Below are 18,672 nucleotides of genomic sequence, written 5' to 3'. Positions count from 1 at the left end.
CATTGCCCCTATAACCATCCACGATGCCCTCGTAATGATCAAATCTAGCCCCAGTGAGGCCCAACACCCACATGCTGCCAGCCATAGTGCCCTATGAGAGATCCAGGTCGCAGTGCCCCAACAACAGTGATACTATAACAGCCATCGTCCCCCATGTTGGTGCCTCATTGTCCCGTGCTCATGTCCTGCTCATATCGCAGCCTGTCGATAGAACGCCAGCCATGACCAGAGCCTGCATAGTGCCCCGATAACACAATGTCGCACTGCCGCCTCAATAAAAGCCTCAACGACCAATGCTCAGAATATTGGACTTAATACTATATTAATGTGGTCGTCTCACTACGACAATCTGTGACCCCCGTGGGCACAACCGATACCCAGCTCTCACTTATAGAGGGGCTCAATACAAGAGACTCCTATATGTTATTCAAATGCCTTAAATGGTCACATGGAAAGGGGGAGTCATAAAGAACATTAAGGGTCACCAGATTCCACAATACTAACTCCATTCATTATTAAATGGATCTCATATAACTGATGAGATTGGTGTACTTACTAGTAAAAATCTATTTTATAATCGCAGCATGAAAATGTTCAAAAGTCCAGATGTATTCAGGAGTCTCTGCCCACTCAGCCTGACTGAAAGTTGCAGCTTGTAGTGAACAAAACTCAATAGCAGCAGGGAGGAGGGGCACTGAGGAGCTATCAATCAGGCCAGGTGGGCGGATGTTCAGGAGCAGGAAAGAAAGACCCTGAGAAGCTGTCAATCAGGCTAGATGGATGCTGATTCAGCAGCAGGGAGGAGGGACACGGAGGAGCTGTCCATCAAGCCAGGTGGGCGGATGTTCAGCAGCAGGAGGAGGGACACTGAAAAGCTGTCAAGCAGGCCAAGTGTGTGGATATTAAACAGCAGGAAGAGCGACACTGAGTAGCTGTTAGTCAGGCCAGGTGGGTTGATATTCAGCAGCAGGGAGGAGGGACACTGAGGAGCTGTCAATCAGGCCAGGTGGGTTGATATTCAGCAGCAGGGAGGAGGGACACTGAGGAGCTGTCAATCAGGCCACGTGGGTTGATATTCAGCAGCAGGGAGGAGGGACACTGAGGAGCTGACAATCAGGCCTGGTGGGAGGATATTCAGCAGCATCAGGGGGAGGTTCACTGAGGAGCTATCAGTAAGGTCAGGTGGGTGGATATTCAGCAGCAGGGAGGAGGGACACTGAGGAGCTGTCAATCAGGCCAGGTGGGAGGATATTCAGCCGGGAAGAGGGACACTGAGAAGCTGTCAATCAGGCTGGGTGGGAGGATATTTAGCAGCAGGGAGGAGGGACACTGAGAAGCTGTCAATCAGGCTGGGTGGGCAGCGAATCCCGGCATCTGGTGCAGGGAACCTTCTGGAAATCACTTGTTTGGCTTGTGGTTTGAGGAGTTACCCAGGAGATTGATCTCCATTATTGTACTTTGTCTGCCCTTCTATATTAGTAAACTGCTAATAAAGCTTGATAATTGCATGGAATTGTTATATAAGCGAGTGCACTCCGCTCGGTTCAGAGCTCTGGTCCTTATGTATGTGCACCAGTGATACGGCTGCAGGAGCCATGTACGTCCACGAAGGGGCGCTGGCGTCTCAGCTGGGGGTGTCAGACTACTGTCGCAGTTCTGTATTCCGCGCTCTTCCAGTGTGTACAGGGCTCATATGGATTTTATTTCACTCTTAAAGCCCAAGATACTTTTGGTCTTCTTTGAACTTTTTCATGTCAGTTTTTTATAATTAATGAATATATTGTAGTTCTTTTTTTACATCTCCGCAGCAAAATGTCATATTTTTAGGGAATTTATTATTTTTATGTGTGGTTTTTCTTCCTTTTTTTGTACATTATAACATTTATATATAGAAGATGTTTATACACCACAGAGAACAAGAAAGTAACGAGACGGTGCGAAAAATATCACAAAAATATAAAATATTTAGTAAAATATCCATAACACGTGACAGGGCAATGTTCTGCAGCATGGAGGGGCGATGCTCTGCAGTTTGACGGGGCGATGCTCTGCGGTGTGATGGTGCAATGTTCTGCAGTGTGACGGGGTGATGCTCTGCAGTGTGATGGGATGATGCTCTGCAGTGTGACAGGGTGATGCTCTGCAGTGTGATGGGATGATGCTCTGCAGTGTGATGGGATGATGCTCTGCAGTGTGACAGGGTGATGCTCTGCAGTGTGATGGGATGATGCTCTGCAGTGTGATGGGATGATGCTCTGCAGTGTGACGGGGTGATGCTCTGCAGTGTGATGGGATGATGCTCTGCAATGTGACGGGGTGATGCTCTGCAGTTTGATGGGGCGATGCTCTGCGGTGTGATGGTGCAATGTTCTGCAGTGTGACGGGGTGATGCTCTGCAGTGTGATGGGATGATGCTCTGCAGTGTGATGGGGCGATGCTCTGCAGTGTGATGAGATGATGCTCTGCAGCGTGACGCGGCGATGCTCTGCAGTGTGATGAGATGATGCTCTGCAGTGTGACGGGGCGATGCTCTGCAGTGTGATGAGATGATGCTCTGCAGTGTGACAGGGCGATGCTCTGCAGGCATTGTGTGAATGTGACATGTACCACCGGCCTTTACATTGCACAGTGCCCCCGTCATGGCAGTGCAGATGATGGTCGGAGGATCGAGGTGAGGTGTCGCCTCCAGATCCCGGATCTCTTACGATCACCCTTGGAATGTGCTGGAGAAACACGTCTGATCCATGGAGGTCTCCTCCCTGTTCTGGGGGCGTCAGATCCTCCGCCAGTGATATCGCATAGCGGTAATAGTACGTCCGCCGCCCCCTCTATTACATCACGGTGAATAAGGGGTTAAATCAGTAAAAAGTACCTGTGAGTTCCTCTCCTCTGTTCACACTTGCACTTCCTTTTTAGAGGAGTGGATCAAAAAAACTCCTCAGTTTCTGTTCCCTCAGCCGGCGATGGCCCTATACTGACCCTATACTGACCTCACCAAAAAGTCTGGGACTTTTCATGCTCCGACCTCAAAGGAATTGATCAAATCCACTTTCCTGACAACAGCGTCACAATGCCATTTACACTGCCTCCATAACAGTGCCATCCACGCTGCCTCCATAACAGTGCCATTCACACTGCCTCCATAACAGTGCCATCCACGCTGCCTCCATAACAGTGCCATCCACGCTGCCTCCATAACAGTGCCATCCACGCTGCCTCCATAACAGTGCCATCCACGCTGCCTCCATAACAGTGTCATCCACGCTACCTCCATAACAGTGCCATCCACGCTGCCTCCATAACTGTGTCATCCACGCTGCCTCCATAACTGTGTCATCCACGCTGCCTCCATAACAGTGCCAGCCCCGTTGCCTCCATAACAGTGCCATCCACGCTGCCTCCATAACAGTGCCATCCACGCTGCCTCCATAACAATACCATCCACGCTGCCTCCATAACAATACTATCCACGCTGCCTCCATAACAGTGCCATCCACGCTGCCTCCATAACAGTGCCATCCACGCTGCCTCCATAACAGTGCCATCCACACTGCCTCTATAACAGTGCCAGCCACGCTGCCTCTATAACACTGTCATCCACGCTACCTCCGTAACAGTGCCATCCACGCTGCCTCCGTAACAGTGCCATCCACACTGCCTCCATAACAGTGCCAGCCACGCTGCCTCTATAACACTGTCATCCACGCTACCTCCATAACAGTGCCATCCACACTGCCTCCATAACAGTGCCATCCACGCTGCCTCCATAACAGTGCCATCCACGCTGCCTCCATAACAGTGCCATCCACGCTGCCTCCATAACAGTGCCATCCACGCTGCCTCCATAACAGTGCCATCCACGCTGCCTCCATAACAGTGCCATCCACGCTGCCTCCATAACAGTGCCATCCACGCTGCCTCCATAACAGTGCCATCCACGCTGCCTCCATAACAGTGCCATCCACGCTGCCTCCATAACAGTGCCATCCACGCTGCCTCCATAACAGTGCCATCCACGCTGCCTCCATAACAGTGCCATCCACGCTGCCTCCATAACAGTGCCATCCACGCTGCCGCCATAACAGTGCCATCCACGCTGCCGCCATAACAGTGCCATCCACGCTGCCGCCATAACAGTGCCATCCACGCTGCCGCCATAACAGTGCCATCCACGCTGCCGCCATAACAGTGCCATCCACGCTGCCTCCATAACAGTGCCATCCACGCTGCCGCCATAACAGTGCCATCCACGCTGCCGCCATAACAGTGCCATCCACGCTGCCGCCATAACAGTGCCATCCACGCTGCCGCCATAACAGTGCCATCCACGCTGCCGCCATAACAGTGCCATCCACGCTGCCGCCATAACAGTGCCATCCACGCTGCCTCCATAACAGTGCCATCCACACTGCCTCCATAACAGTGCCATCCACACAGCCTCCATAACAGTGCCATCCACACAGCCTCCATAACAGTGCCATCCACACAGCCTCCATAACAGTGCCATCCACGCTGCCTCCATAACAGTGCCATCCACGCTGCCTCCATAACAGTGCCATCCACGCTGCCTCCATAACAATGCCATCCACGCTGCCGCCATAACAGTGCCATCCACGCTGCCTCCATAACAGTGCCATCCACGCTGCCTCCATAACAGTGCCATCCACTCTGCCTCCATAACAGTGCCATCCACGCTGCCGCCATAACAGTGCCATCCACGCTGCCTCCATAACAGTGCCATCCACGCTGCCTCCATAACAGTGCCATCCACGCTGCCTCCATAACAGTGCCATCCACGCTGCCGCCATAACAGTGCCATCCACGCTGCCGCCATAACAGTGCCATCCACGCTGCCGCCATAACAGTGCCATCCACACTGCCTACATAACAGTGCCATCCACACTGCCTCCATAACAGTGCCATCCACACTGCCTCCATAACAGTGCCATCCACGCTGCCTCCATAACAGTGCCATCCACGCTGCCTCCATAACAGTGCCATCCACACTGCCGCCATAACAGTGCCATCCACACTGCCTCCATAACAGTGCCATCCACGCTGCCGCCATAACAGTGCCATCCACGCTGCCTCCATAACAGTGCCATCCACGCTGCCTCCATAACAGTGCCATCCACGCTGCCTCCATAACAGTGCCATCCACGCTGCCGCCATAACAGTGCCATCCACACTGCCTCCATAACAGTGCCATCCACACTGCCGCCATAACAGTGCCATCCACGCTGCCTCCATAACAGTGCCATCCACGCTGCCTCCATAACAGTGCCATCCACGCTGCCTCCATAACAGTGCCATCCACGCTGCCTCCATAACAGTGCCATCCACACTGCCTCCATAACAGTGCCATCCACACTGCCGCCATAACAGTGCCATCCACGCTGCCTCCATAACAGTGCCATCCACGCTGCCTCCATAACAGTGCCATCCACACTGCCTCCATAACAGTGCCATCCACGCTGCCTCCATAACAGTGCCATCCACGCTGCCTCCATATCAGTGCCATCCACGCTGCCGCCATAACAGTGCCATCCACGCTGCCTCCATAACAGTGCCATCCACGCTGCCTCCATAACAGTGCCATCCACGCTGCCTCCATAACAGTGCCATCCACACTGCCTCCATAACAGTGCAATCCACACTGCCTCCATAACAGTGCCAGCCACGCTGCCTCCATAACAGTGCCATCCACGCTGCCTCCATAACAGTGCCATCCACGCTGCCTCCATAACAGTGCCATCCATGCCTCCATATCAGTGCCATCCACATTGCCTCCATAACAGTGCCATCCACGCTGCCGCCATAACAGTGCCATCCACGCTGCCTCCATAACAGTGCCATCCACACTGCCTCCATAACAGTGCCATCCACGCTGCCTCCATAACAGTGCCATCCACGCTGCCTCCATATCAGTGCCATCCACGCTGCCGCCATAACAGTGCCATCCACGCTGCCTCCATAACAGTGCCATCCACGCTGCCTCCATAACAGTGCCATCCACGCTGCCTCCATAACAGTGCCATCCACACTGCCTCCATAACAGTGCCATCCACGCTGCCGCCATAACAGTGCCATCCACGCTGCCTCCATAACAGTGCCATCCACGCTGCCTCCATAACAGTGCCATCCACGCTGCCTCCATAACAGTGCCATCCACACTGCCTCCATAACAGTGCCATCCACGCTGCCTCCATAACAGTGCCATCCACGCTGCCTCCATAACAATACCATCCACACTGCCTCCATAACAGTGCCATCCACGCTGCCTCCATAACAGTGCCATCCACGCTGCCTCCATAACAGTGCCATCCACACTGCCTCTATAACAGTGCCAGCCACGCTGCCTCTATAACACTGTCATCCACGCTACCTCCATAACAATACCATCCACGCTGCCTCCATAACAGTGCCATCCACGCTGCCTCCATAACAGTGCCATCCACGCTGCCTCCATAACAGTGCCATCCACACTGCCTCTATAACAGTGCCAGCCACGCTGCCTCTATAACACTGTCATCCACGCTACCTCCATAACAGTGCCATCCACGCTACCTCCATAACAGTGCCATCCACGCTGCCTCCATAACAGTGCCATCCACGCTGCCTCCATAACAGTGCCATCCACGCTGCCTCCATAACAGTGCCATCCACGCTGCCTCCATAACAGTGCCATCCACGCTGCCTCCATAACAGTGCCATCCACGCTGCCTCCATAACAGTGCCATCCACGCTGCCTCCATAACAGTGCCATCCACGCTGCCTCCATAACAGTGCCATCCACGCTGCCTCCATAACAGTGCCATCCACGCTGCCTCCATAACAGTGCCATCCACGCTGCCTCCATAACAGTGCCATCCACGCTGCCTCCATAACAGTGCCATCCACGCTGCCTCCATAACAGTGCCATCCACGCTGCCTCCATAACAGTGCCATCCACGCTGCCGCCATAAGAGTGCCATCCACGCTGCCGCCATAACAGTGCCATCCACACTGCCTCCATAACAGTGCCATCCACACTGCCTCCATAACAGTGCCATCCACACTGCCTCCATAACAGTGCCATCCACACTGCCTCCATAACAGTGCCATCCACACTGCCTCCATAACAGTGCCATCCACACTGCCTCCATAACAGTGCCATCCACACAGCCTCCATAACAGTGCCATCCACACAGCCTCCATAACAGTGCCATCCACGCTGCCTCCATAACAGTGCCATCCACGCTGCCTCCATAACAGTGCCATCCACGCTGCCTCCATAACAGTGCCATCCACACTGCCTCCATAATAATGCCATCCACGCTGCCGCCATAACAGTGCCATCCACGCTGCCTCCATAACAGTGCCATCCACGCTGCCTCCATAACAGTGCCATCCACGCTGCCTCCATAACAGTGCCATCCACGCTGCCGCCATAACAGTGCCATCCACGCTGCCTCCATAACAGTGCCATCCACGCTGCCTCCATAACAGTGCCATCCACGCTGCCTCCATAACAGTGCCATCCACGCTGCCTCCATAACAGTGCCATCCACGCTGCCTCCATAACAGTGCCATCCACACTGCCGCCATAACAGTGCCATCCACACTGCCTCCATAACAGTGCCATCCACACTGCCTCCATAACAGTGCCATCCACACTGCCGCCATAACAGTGCCATCCACGCTGCCTCCATAACAGTGCCATCCACGCTGCCTCCATAACAGTGCCATCCATGCCTCCATATCAGTGCCATCCACGCTGCCGCCATAACAGTGCCATCCACGCTGCCTCCATAACAGTGCCATCCACACTGCCTCCATAACAGTGCCATCCACACTGCCTCCATAACAGTGCCATCCACACTGCCTCCATAACAGTGCCATCCACGCTGCCTCCATAACAGTGCCATCCACGCTGCCTCCATAACAGTGCCATCCACACTGCCGCCATAACAGTGCCATCCACACTGCCTCCATAACAGTGCCATCCACGCTGCCGCCATAACAGTGCCATCCACACTGCCTCCATAACAGTGCCATCCACGCTGCCTCCATAACAGTGCCATCCACGCTGCCTCCATAACAGTGCTATCCACACTGCCGCCATAACAGTGCCATCCACACTGCCTCCATAACAGTGCCATCCACACTGCCGCCATAACAGTGCCATCCACGCTGCCTCCATAACAGTGCCATCCACGCTGCCTCCATAACAGTGCCATCCATGCCTCCATATCAGTGCCATCCACACTGCCTCCATAACAGTGCCATCCACGCTGCCGCCATAACAGTGCCATCCACGCTGCCTCCATAACAGTGCCATCCACACTGCCTCCATAACAGTGCCATCCACGCTGCCTCCATAACAGTGCCATCCACGCTGCCTCCATAACAGTGCCATCCACGCTGCCTCCATATCAGTGCCATCCACGCTGCCGCCATAACAGTGCCATCCACGCTGCCTCCATAACAGTGCCATCCACGCTGCCTCCATAACAGTGCCATCCACGCTGCCTCCATAACAGTGCCATCCACACTGCCTCCATAACAGTGCCAGCCACGCTGCCTCCATAACAGTGCCATCCACGCTGCCTCCATAACAGTGCCATCCACGCTGCCTCCATAACAGTGCCATCCATGCCTCCATATCAGTGCCATCCACATTGCCTCCATAACAGTGCCATCCACGCTGCCGCCATAACAGTGCCATCCACGCTGCCTCCATAACAGTGCCATCCACACTGCCTCCATAACAGTGCCATCCACGCTGCCTCCATAACAGTGCCATCCACGCTGCCTCCATATCAGTGCCATCCACGCTGCCGCCATAACAGTGCCATCCACGCTGCCTCCATAACAGTGCCATCCACGCTGCCTCCATAACAGTGCCATCCATGCTGCCTCCATAACAGTGCCATCCACGCTGCCTCCATAACAGTGCCATCCACGCTACCGCCATAACAGTGCCATCCACGCTGCCTCCATAACAGTGCCATCCACGCTGCCTCCATAACAGTGCCATCCACACTGCCTCCATAACAGTGCCATCCACGCTGCCTCCATAACAGTGCCATCCACGCTGCCTCCATAACAGTGCCATCCACACTGCCGCCATAACAGTGCCATCCACACTGCCTCCATAACAGTGCCATCCACACTGCCGCCATAACAGTGCCATCCACGCTGCCTCCATAACAGTGCCATCCACGCTGCCTCCATAACAGTGCCATCCATGCCTCCATATCAGTGCCATCCCCGCTGCCGCCATAACAGTGCCATCCACGCTGCCTCCATAACAGTGCCATCCACGCTGCCTCCATAACAGTGCCATCCATGCCTCCATATCAGTGCCATACACATTGCCTCCATAACAGTGCCATCCACGCTGCCGCCATAACAGTGCCATCCACGCTGCCTCCATAACAGTGCCATCCACACTGCCTCCATAACAGTGCCATCCACGCTGCCTCCATAACAGTGCCATCCACGCTGCCTCCATATCAGTGCCATCCACGCTGCCGCCATAACAGTGCCATCCACGCTGCCTCCATAACAGTGCCATCCACGCTGCCTCCATAACAGTGCCATCCACGCTGCCTCCATAACAGTGCCATCCACGCTGCCTCCATAACAGTGCCATCCACACTGCCTCCATAACAGTGCCATCCACGCTACCGCCATAACAGTGCCATCCACGCTGCCTCCATAACAGTGCCATCCACGCTGCCTCCATAACAGTGCCATCCACACTGCCTCCATAACAGTGCCATCCACGCTGCCTCCATAACAGTGCCATCCACGCTGCCTCCATAACAGTGCCATCCACACTGCCGCCATAACAGTGCCATCCACACTGCCTCCATAACAGTGCCATCCACACTGCCGCCATAACAGTGCCATCCACGCTGCCTCCATAACAGTGCCATCCACGCTGCCTCCATAACAGTGCCATCCATGCCTCCATATCAGTGCCATCCCCGCTGCCGCCATAACAGTGCCATCCCCGCTGCCGCCATAACAGTGCCATCCACGCTGCCGCCACAACAGTGCCATCCACACTGCCGCCATAACAGTGCCATCCACACTGCCTCCATAACAGTGCCATCCACGCTGCCGCCATAACAGTGCCATCCACGCTGCCTCCATAACAGTGCCAGCCCCGCTGCCGCCATAACAGTGCCATCCACGCTGCCTCCATAACAGTGCCATCCACACTGCCTCCATAACAGTGCCATCCACGCTGCCTCCATAACAGTGCCATCCACGCTGCCTCCATAACAGTGCCATCCACGCTGCCGCCATAACAGTGCCATCCACGCTGCCGCCATAACAGTGCCATCCACGCTGCCGCCATAACAGTGCCATCCACGCTGCCTCCATAACAGTGCCATCCACGCTGCCTCCATAACAGTGCCATCCACACTGCCTCCATAACAGTGCCATCCACGCTACCGCCATAACAGTGCCATCCACGCTGCCTCCATAACAGTGCCATCCACGCTGCCTCCATAACAGTGCCATCCACGCTGCCTCCATAACAGTGCCATCCACACTGCTTCCATAACAGTGCCATCCACACTGCCGCCATAACAGTGCCATCCACGCTGCCTCCATAACAGTGCCATCCACGCTGCCTCCATAACAGTGCCATCCACGCTGCCTCCATAACAGTGCCATCCACGCTGCCTCCATAACAGTGCCATCCACGCTGCCTCCATAACAGTGCCATCCACGCTGCCGCCATAACAGTGCCATCCACGCTGCCTCCATAACAGTGCCATCCACACTGCCGCCATAACAGTGCCATCCACGCTGCCTCCATAACAGTGCCATCCACACTGCCTCCATAACAGTGCCATCCACGCTGCCTCCATAACAGTGCCATCCACGCTGCCTCCATAACAGTGCCATCCACGCTGCCTCCATAACAGTGCCATCCACACTGCCTCCATAACAGTGCCATCCACGCTGCCGCCATAACAGTGCCATCCACACTGCCGCCATAACAGTGCCATCCACGCTGCCTCCATAACAGTGCCATCCATGCCTCCATATCAGTGCCATCCACATTGCCTCCATAACAGTGCCATCCACACTGCCTCCATAACAGTGCCATCCACGCTGCCTCCATATCAGTGCCATCCACGCTGCCTCCATAACAGTGCCATCCACACTGCCGCCATAACAGTGCCATCCACACTGCCGCCATAACAGTGCCATCCACACTGCCGCCATAACAGTGCCATCCACGCTGCCTCCATAACAGTGCCATCCACGCTGCCTCCATAACAGTGCCATCCACGCTGCCGCCATAACAGTGCCATCCACGCTGCCTCCATAACAGTGCCATCCACACTGCCGCCATAACAGTGCCATCCACGCTGCCTCCATAACAGTGCCATCCACACTGCCTCCATAACAGTGCCATCCACGCTGCCTCCATAACAGTGCCATCCACGCTGCCTCCATAACAGTGCCATCCACGCTGCCTCCATAACAGTGCCATCCACACTGCCTCCATAACAGTGCCATCCACGCTGCCGCCATAACAGTGCCATCCACACTGCCGCCATAACAGTGCCATCCACGCTGCCTCCATAACAGTGCCATCCATGCCTCCATATCAGTGCCATCCACATTGCCTCCATAACAGTGCCATCCACGCTGCCGCCATAACAGTGCCATCCACGCTGCCTCCATAACAGTGCCATCCACACTGCCTCCATAACAGTGCCATCCACGCTGCCTCCATAACAGTGCCATCCACGCTGCCTCCATATCAGTGCCATCCACGCTGCCGCCATAACAGTGCCATCCACGCTGCCTCCATAACAGTGCCATCCACGCTGCCTCCATAACAGTGCCATCCACGCTGCCTCCATAACAGTGCCATCCACGCTGCCTCCATAACAGTGCCATCCACACTGCCTCCATAACAGTGCCATCCACGCTACCGCCATAACAGTGCCATCCACGCTGCCTCCATAACAGTGCCATCCACGCTGCCTCCATAACAGTGCCATTCACACTGCCTCCATAACAGTGCCATCCACGCTGCCTCCATAACAGTGCCATCCACGCTGCCTCCATAACAGTGCCATCCACACTGCCGCCATAACAGTGCCATCCACACTGCCTCCATAACAGTGCCATCCACACTGCCGCCATAACAGTGCCATCCACGCTGCCTCCATAACAGTGCCATCCACGCTGCCTCCATAACAGTGCCATCCATGCCTCCATATCAGTGCCATCCCCGCTGCCGCCATAACAGTGCCATCCCCGCTGCCGCCATAACAGTGCCATCCACGCTGCCGCCACAACAGTGCCATCCACACTGCCGCCATAACAGTGCCATCCACACTGCCTCCATAACAGTGCCATCCACGCTGCCGCCATAACAGTGCCATCCACGCTGCCTCCATAACAGTGCCAGCCCCGCTGCCGCCATAACAGTGCCATCCACGCTGCCTCCATAACAGTGCCATCCACACTGCCTCCATAACAGTGCCATCCACGCTGCCTCCATAACAGTGCCATCCACGCTGCCTCCATAACAGTGCCATCCACGCTGCCGCCATAACAGTGCCATCCACGCTGCCGCCATAACAGTGCCATCCACGCTGCCGCCATAACAGTGCCATCCACGCTGCCTCCATAACAGTGCCATCCACGCTGCCTCCATAACAGTGCCATCCACACTGCCTCCATAACAGTGCCATCCACGCTACCGCCATAACAGTGCCATCCACGCTGCCTCCATAACAGTGCCATCCACGCTGCCTCCATAACAGTGCCATCCACGCTGCCTCCATAACAGTGCCATCCACACTGCTTCCATAACAGTGCCATCCACACTGCCGCCATAACAGTGCCATCCACGCTGCCTCCATAACAGTGCCATCCACGCTGCCTCCATAACAGTGCCATCCACGCTGCCTCCATAACAGTGCCATCCACGCTGCCTCCATAACAGTGCCATCCACGCTGCCTCCATAACAGTGCCATCCACGCTGCCGCCATAACAGTGCCATCCACGCTGCCTCCATAACAGTGCCATCCACACTGCCGCCATAACAGTGCCATCCACGCTGCCTCCATAACAGTGCCATCCACACTGCCTCCATAACAGTGCCATCCACGCTGCCTCCATAACAGTGCCATCCACGCTGCCTCCATAACAGTGCCATCCACGCTGCCTCCATAACAGTGCCATCCACACTGCCTCCATAACAGTGCCATCCACGCTGCCGCCATAACAGTGCCATCCACACTGCCGCCATAACAGTGCCATCCACGCTGCCTCCATAACAGTGCCATCCATGCCTCCATATCAGTGCCATCCACATTGCCTCCATAACAGTGCCATCCACACTGCCTCCATAACAGTGCCATCCACGCTGCCTCCATATCAGTGCCATCCACGCTGCCTCCATAACAGTGCCATCCACACTGCCGCCATAACAGTGCCATCCACACTGCCGCCATAACAGTGCCATCCACACTGCCGCCATAACAGTGCCATCCACGCTGCCTCCATAACAGTGCCATCCACGCTGCCTCCATAACAGTGCCATCCACGCTGCCGCCATAACAGTGCCATCCACGCTGCCTCCATAACAGTGCCATCCACACTGCCGCCATAACAGTGCCATCCACGCTGCCTCCATAACAGTGCCATCCACACTGCCTCCATAACAGTGCCATCCACGCTGCCTCCATAACAGTGCCATCCACGCTGCCTCCATAACAGTGCCATCCACGCTGCCTCCATAACAGTGCCATCCACACTGCCTCCATAACAGTGCCATCCACGCTGCCGCCATAACAGTGCCATCCACACTGCCGCCATAACAGTGCCATCCACGCTGCCTCCATAACAGTGCCATCCATGCCTCCATATCAGTGCCATCCACATTGCCTCCATAACAGTGCCATCCACGCTGCCGCCATAACAGTGCCATCCACGCTGCCTCCATAACAGTGCCATCCACGCTGCCTCCATAACAGTGCCATCCACGCTGCCTCCATAACAGTGCCATCCACGCTGCCTCCATATCAGTGCCATCCACGCTGCCGCCATAACAGTGCCATCCACGCTGCCTCCATAACAGTGCCATCCACGCTGCCTCCATAACAGTGCCATCCACGCTGCCTCCATAACAGTGCCATCCACGCTGCCTCCATAACAGTGCCATCCACACTGCCTCCATAACAGTGCCATCCACGCTACCGCCATAACAGTGCCATCCACGCTGCCTCCATAACAGTGCCATCCACGCTGCCTCCATAACAGTGCCATTCACACTGCCTCCATAACAGTGCCATCCACGCTGCCTCCATAACAGTGCCATCCACGCTGCCTCCATAACAGTGCCATCCACACTGCCGCCATAAGAGTGCCATCCACACTGCCTCCATAACAGTGCCATCCACACTGCCGCCATAACAGTGCCATCCACGCTGCCTCCATAACAGTGCCATCCACGCTGCCTCCATAACAGTGCCATCCACGCTGCCTCCATAACAGTGCCATCCATGCCTCCATATCAGTGCCATCCCCGCTGCCGCCATAACAGTGCCATCCACGCTGCCGCCATAACAGTGCCATCCACGCTGCCTCCACAACAGTGCCATCCACACTGCCGCCATAACAGTGCCATCCACACTGCCTCCATAACAGTGCCATCCACGCTGCCGCCATAACAGTGCCATCCACGCTGCCTCCATAACAGTGCCAGCCCCGCTGCCGCCATAACAGTGCCATCCACGCTGCCTCCATAACAGTGCCATCCACGCTGCCTCCATAACAGTGCCATCCACGCTGCCTCCATAACAGTGCCATCCACGCTGCCTCCATAACAGTGCCATCCACGCTGCCGCCATAACAGTGCCATCCACGCTGCCGCCATAACAGTGCCATCCACGCTGCCGCCATAACAGTGCCATCCACGCTGCCTCCATAACAGTGCCATCCACGCTGCCTCCATAACAGTGCCATCCACACTGCCTCCATAACAGTGCCATCCACGCTACCGCCATAACAGTGCCATCCACGCTGCCTCCATAACAGTGCCATCCACGCTGCCTCCATATTAGTGCCATCCACGCTGCCTCCATAACAGTGCCATCCACACTGCTTCCATAACAGTGCCATCCACACTGCCGCCATAACAGTGCCATCCACGCTGCCTCCATAACAGTGCCATCCACGCTGCCTCCATAACAGTGCCATCCACGCTGCCTCCATAACAGTGCCATCCACGCTGCCTCCATAACAGTGCCATCCACGCTGCCTCCATAACAGTGCCATCCACGCTGCCTCCATAACAGTGCCATCCACGCTGCCTCCATAACAGTGCCATCCACACTGCCTCCATAACAGTGCCATCCACACTGCCTCCATAACAGTGCCATCCACACTGCCGCCATAACAGTGCCATCCACACTGCCGCCATAACAGTGCCATCCACGCTGCCTCCATATCAGTGCCATCCACGCTGCCTCCATAACAGTGCCATCCACGCTGCCTCCATAACAGTGCCATCCACACTGCCTCCATAACAGTGCCATCCACACTGCCTCCATAACAGTGCCATCCACACTGCCTCCATAACAGTGCCATCCACGCTGCCTCCATATCAGTGCCATCCACGCTGCCTCCATAACAGTGCCATCCACACTGCCGCCATAACAGTGCCATCCACACTGCCGCCATAACAGTGCCATCCACACTGCCGCCATAACAGTGCCATCCACGCTGCCTCCATAACAGTGCCATCCACGCTGCCTCCATAACAGTGCCATCCACGCTGCCGCCATAACAGTGCCATCCACGCTGCCTCCATAACAGTGCCATCCACACTGCCGCCATAACAGTGCCATCCACGCTGCCTCCATAACAGTGCCATCCACACTGCCTCCATAACAGTGCCATCCACGCTGCCTCCATAACAGTGCCATTCACGCTGCCTCCATAACAGTGCCATCCACGCTGCCTCCATAACAGTGCCATCCACACTGCCTCCATAACAGAGCCATCCACGCTGCCGCCATAACAGTGCCATCCACACTGCCGCCATAACAGTGCCATCCACGCTGCCTCCATAACAGTGCCATCCACGCTGCCTCCATAACAGTGCCATCCACGCTGCCTCCATAACAGTGCCACCCACGCTGCCTCCATAACAGTACCATCCACGCTGCCTCCATAACAGTGCCAGCCACGCTGCCTCCATAACAGTGCCAGCCACGCTGCCTCCATAACAGTGCCATCCATGCCTCCATAACAGTGCCATCCATGCCTCCATATCAGTGCCATCCACGCTGCCTCCATAACAGTGCCATCCACGCTGCCTCTATAACAGTGCCATCCACGCTGCCTCCATAACAGTGCCATCCACGCTGCCTCCATAACAGTGCCATCCAAGCTGCCTCCATAACAGTGCCATCCACGCTACCTCCATAACAGTGCCAGCCACGCTGCCTCCATAACAGTGCCATCCACGCTGCCTCCATAACAGTGCCAGCCACGCTGCCTCCATAACAGTGCCAGCCACGCTGCCTCCATAACAGTGTCATCCACGCTGCCTCCATAACAGTGTCATCCACGCTGCCTCCATAACAGTGTCATCCACGCTGCCTCCATAACAATACCATCCACGCTGCCTCCATAACAGTGTCATCCACGCTGCCTCCATAACAGTGTCATCCACGCTGCCTCCATAACAGTGCCATCCACGCTGCCTCGATAACAGTGCCAGCCACGCTGCCTCCATAACAGTGCCAGCCACGCTGCCTCTATAACACTGTCATCCACGCTGCCTCTATAACACTGTCATCCACGCTGCCTCTATAACACTGTCATCCACGCTGCCTCCATAACAATACCATCCACGCTGCCTCCATAACAGTGCCATCCACGCTGCCTCCATAACAGTGCCAGCCACGCTACCTCCATAACAGTGCCAGCCACGCTGCCTCCATAACAGTGCCAGCCACGCTGCCTCCATAACAGTGCCATCCACGCTGCCTCCATAACAGTGTCATCCACGCTGCCTCCATAACAGTGCCATCCACGCTGCCTCCATAACAGTGCCATCCACGCTGCCTCCATAACAATACCATCCACGCTGCCTCCATAACAGTGTCATCCACGCTGCCTCCATAACAGTGCCATCCACGCTGCCTCCATAACAGTGCCATCCACGCTGCCTCCATAACAGTGCCATCCACGCTGCCTCCATAACAATACCATCCACGCTGCCTCCATAACTGTGCCATCCACGCTGCCTCCATAACTGTGTCATCCACGCTGCCTCCATAACAGTGCCATCCACGCTGCCTCCATAACAGTGCCAGCCCCGTTGCCTCCATAACAGTGCCATCCACGCTGCCTCCATAACAGTGCCAGCCCCGTTGCCTCCATAACAGTGCCATCCCCGCTGCCTCTATATCAGTGCCATGCACGCTGCCTCCATATCAGTGCCATCCACGCTGCCTCCGTAACAGTGCCATCCACGCTGCCTCCATAACAGTGTCATCCACGCTGCCTCCATAACAGTGTCATCCACGCTGCCTCCATAACAGTGCCATCCACGCTGCCTCCATAACAGTGCCATCCACGCTGCCTCCATAACAGTGCCATCCACGCTGCCTCCATAACTGTGCCATCCACGCTGCCTCCATAACTGTGTCATCCACGCTGCCTCCATAATAGTGCCATCCACGCTGCCTCCATAACAGTGCCAGCCCCGCTGCCTCCATAACAGTGCCATCCACGCTGCCTCCATAACAGTGCCATCCACGCTGCCTCCATAACAGTGTAATCCCCGCTGCCTCCATATCAGTGCCATCCACGCTGCCTCCATATCAGTGCCATCCACGCTGCCTCCGTAACAGTGCCATCCATGCCTGCATATCAGTGCCATCCACGCTGCCTCCATAACAGTGCCATCCACGCTGCCTCCATAACAATACCATCCACGCTGCCTCCATAACAGTGTCATCCACGCTGCCTCCATAACAGTGCCATCCACGCTGCCTCCATAACAGTGCCATCCACGCTGCCTCCATAACAGTGCCATCCACGCTGCCTCCATAACAGTGCCATCCACGCTGCCTCCATAACAGTGCCATCCACGCTGCCTCCATAACTGTGTCATCCACGCTGCCTCCATAACAGTGCCATCCACGCTGCCTCCATAACAGTGCCAGCCCCGCTGCCTCCATAACAGTGCCATCCACGCTGCCTCCATAACAGTGTAATCCCCGCTGCCTCCATATCAGTGCCATCCACGCTGCCTCCATATCAGTGCCATCCACGCTGCCTCCGTAACAGTGCCATCCATGCCTCCATATCAGTGCCATCCACGCTGCCTCCATAACAGTGCCATCCACGCTGCCTCCATAACAGTGTCATCCACGCTGCCTCCATAACAGTGCCATCCACGCTGCCTCCATAACAGTGCCATCCACGCTGCCTCCATAACTGTGTCATCCACGCTGCCTCCATAACAGTGCCATCCACGCTGCCTCCATAACAGTGCCAGCCCCGCTGCCTCCATAATAGTGCCATCCACGCTGCCTCCATATCAGTGTAATCCACGCTGCCTCCATATCAGTGCCATCCACGCTGCCTCCATATCAGTGCCATCCACGCTGCCTCCGTAACAG

The sequence above is a fragment of the Phyllobates terribilis genome, unplaced genomic scaffold (assembly GCF_046119375.1).
Source record: "Phyllobates terribilis strain yellow unplaced genomic scaffold, ASM4611937v1 Scaffold_13__5_contigs__length_258822181, whole genome shotgun sequence".
NCBI lineage: Eukaryota > Metazoa > Chordata > Amphibia > Anura > Dendrobatidae > Phyllobates > Phyllobates terribilis.
The sequence above is the reverse complement of the archived record's forward strand: the minus strand, read 5'-3'. Positions refer to the sequence as shown.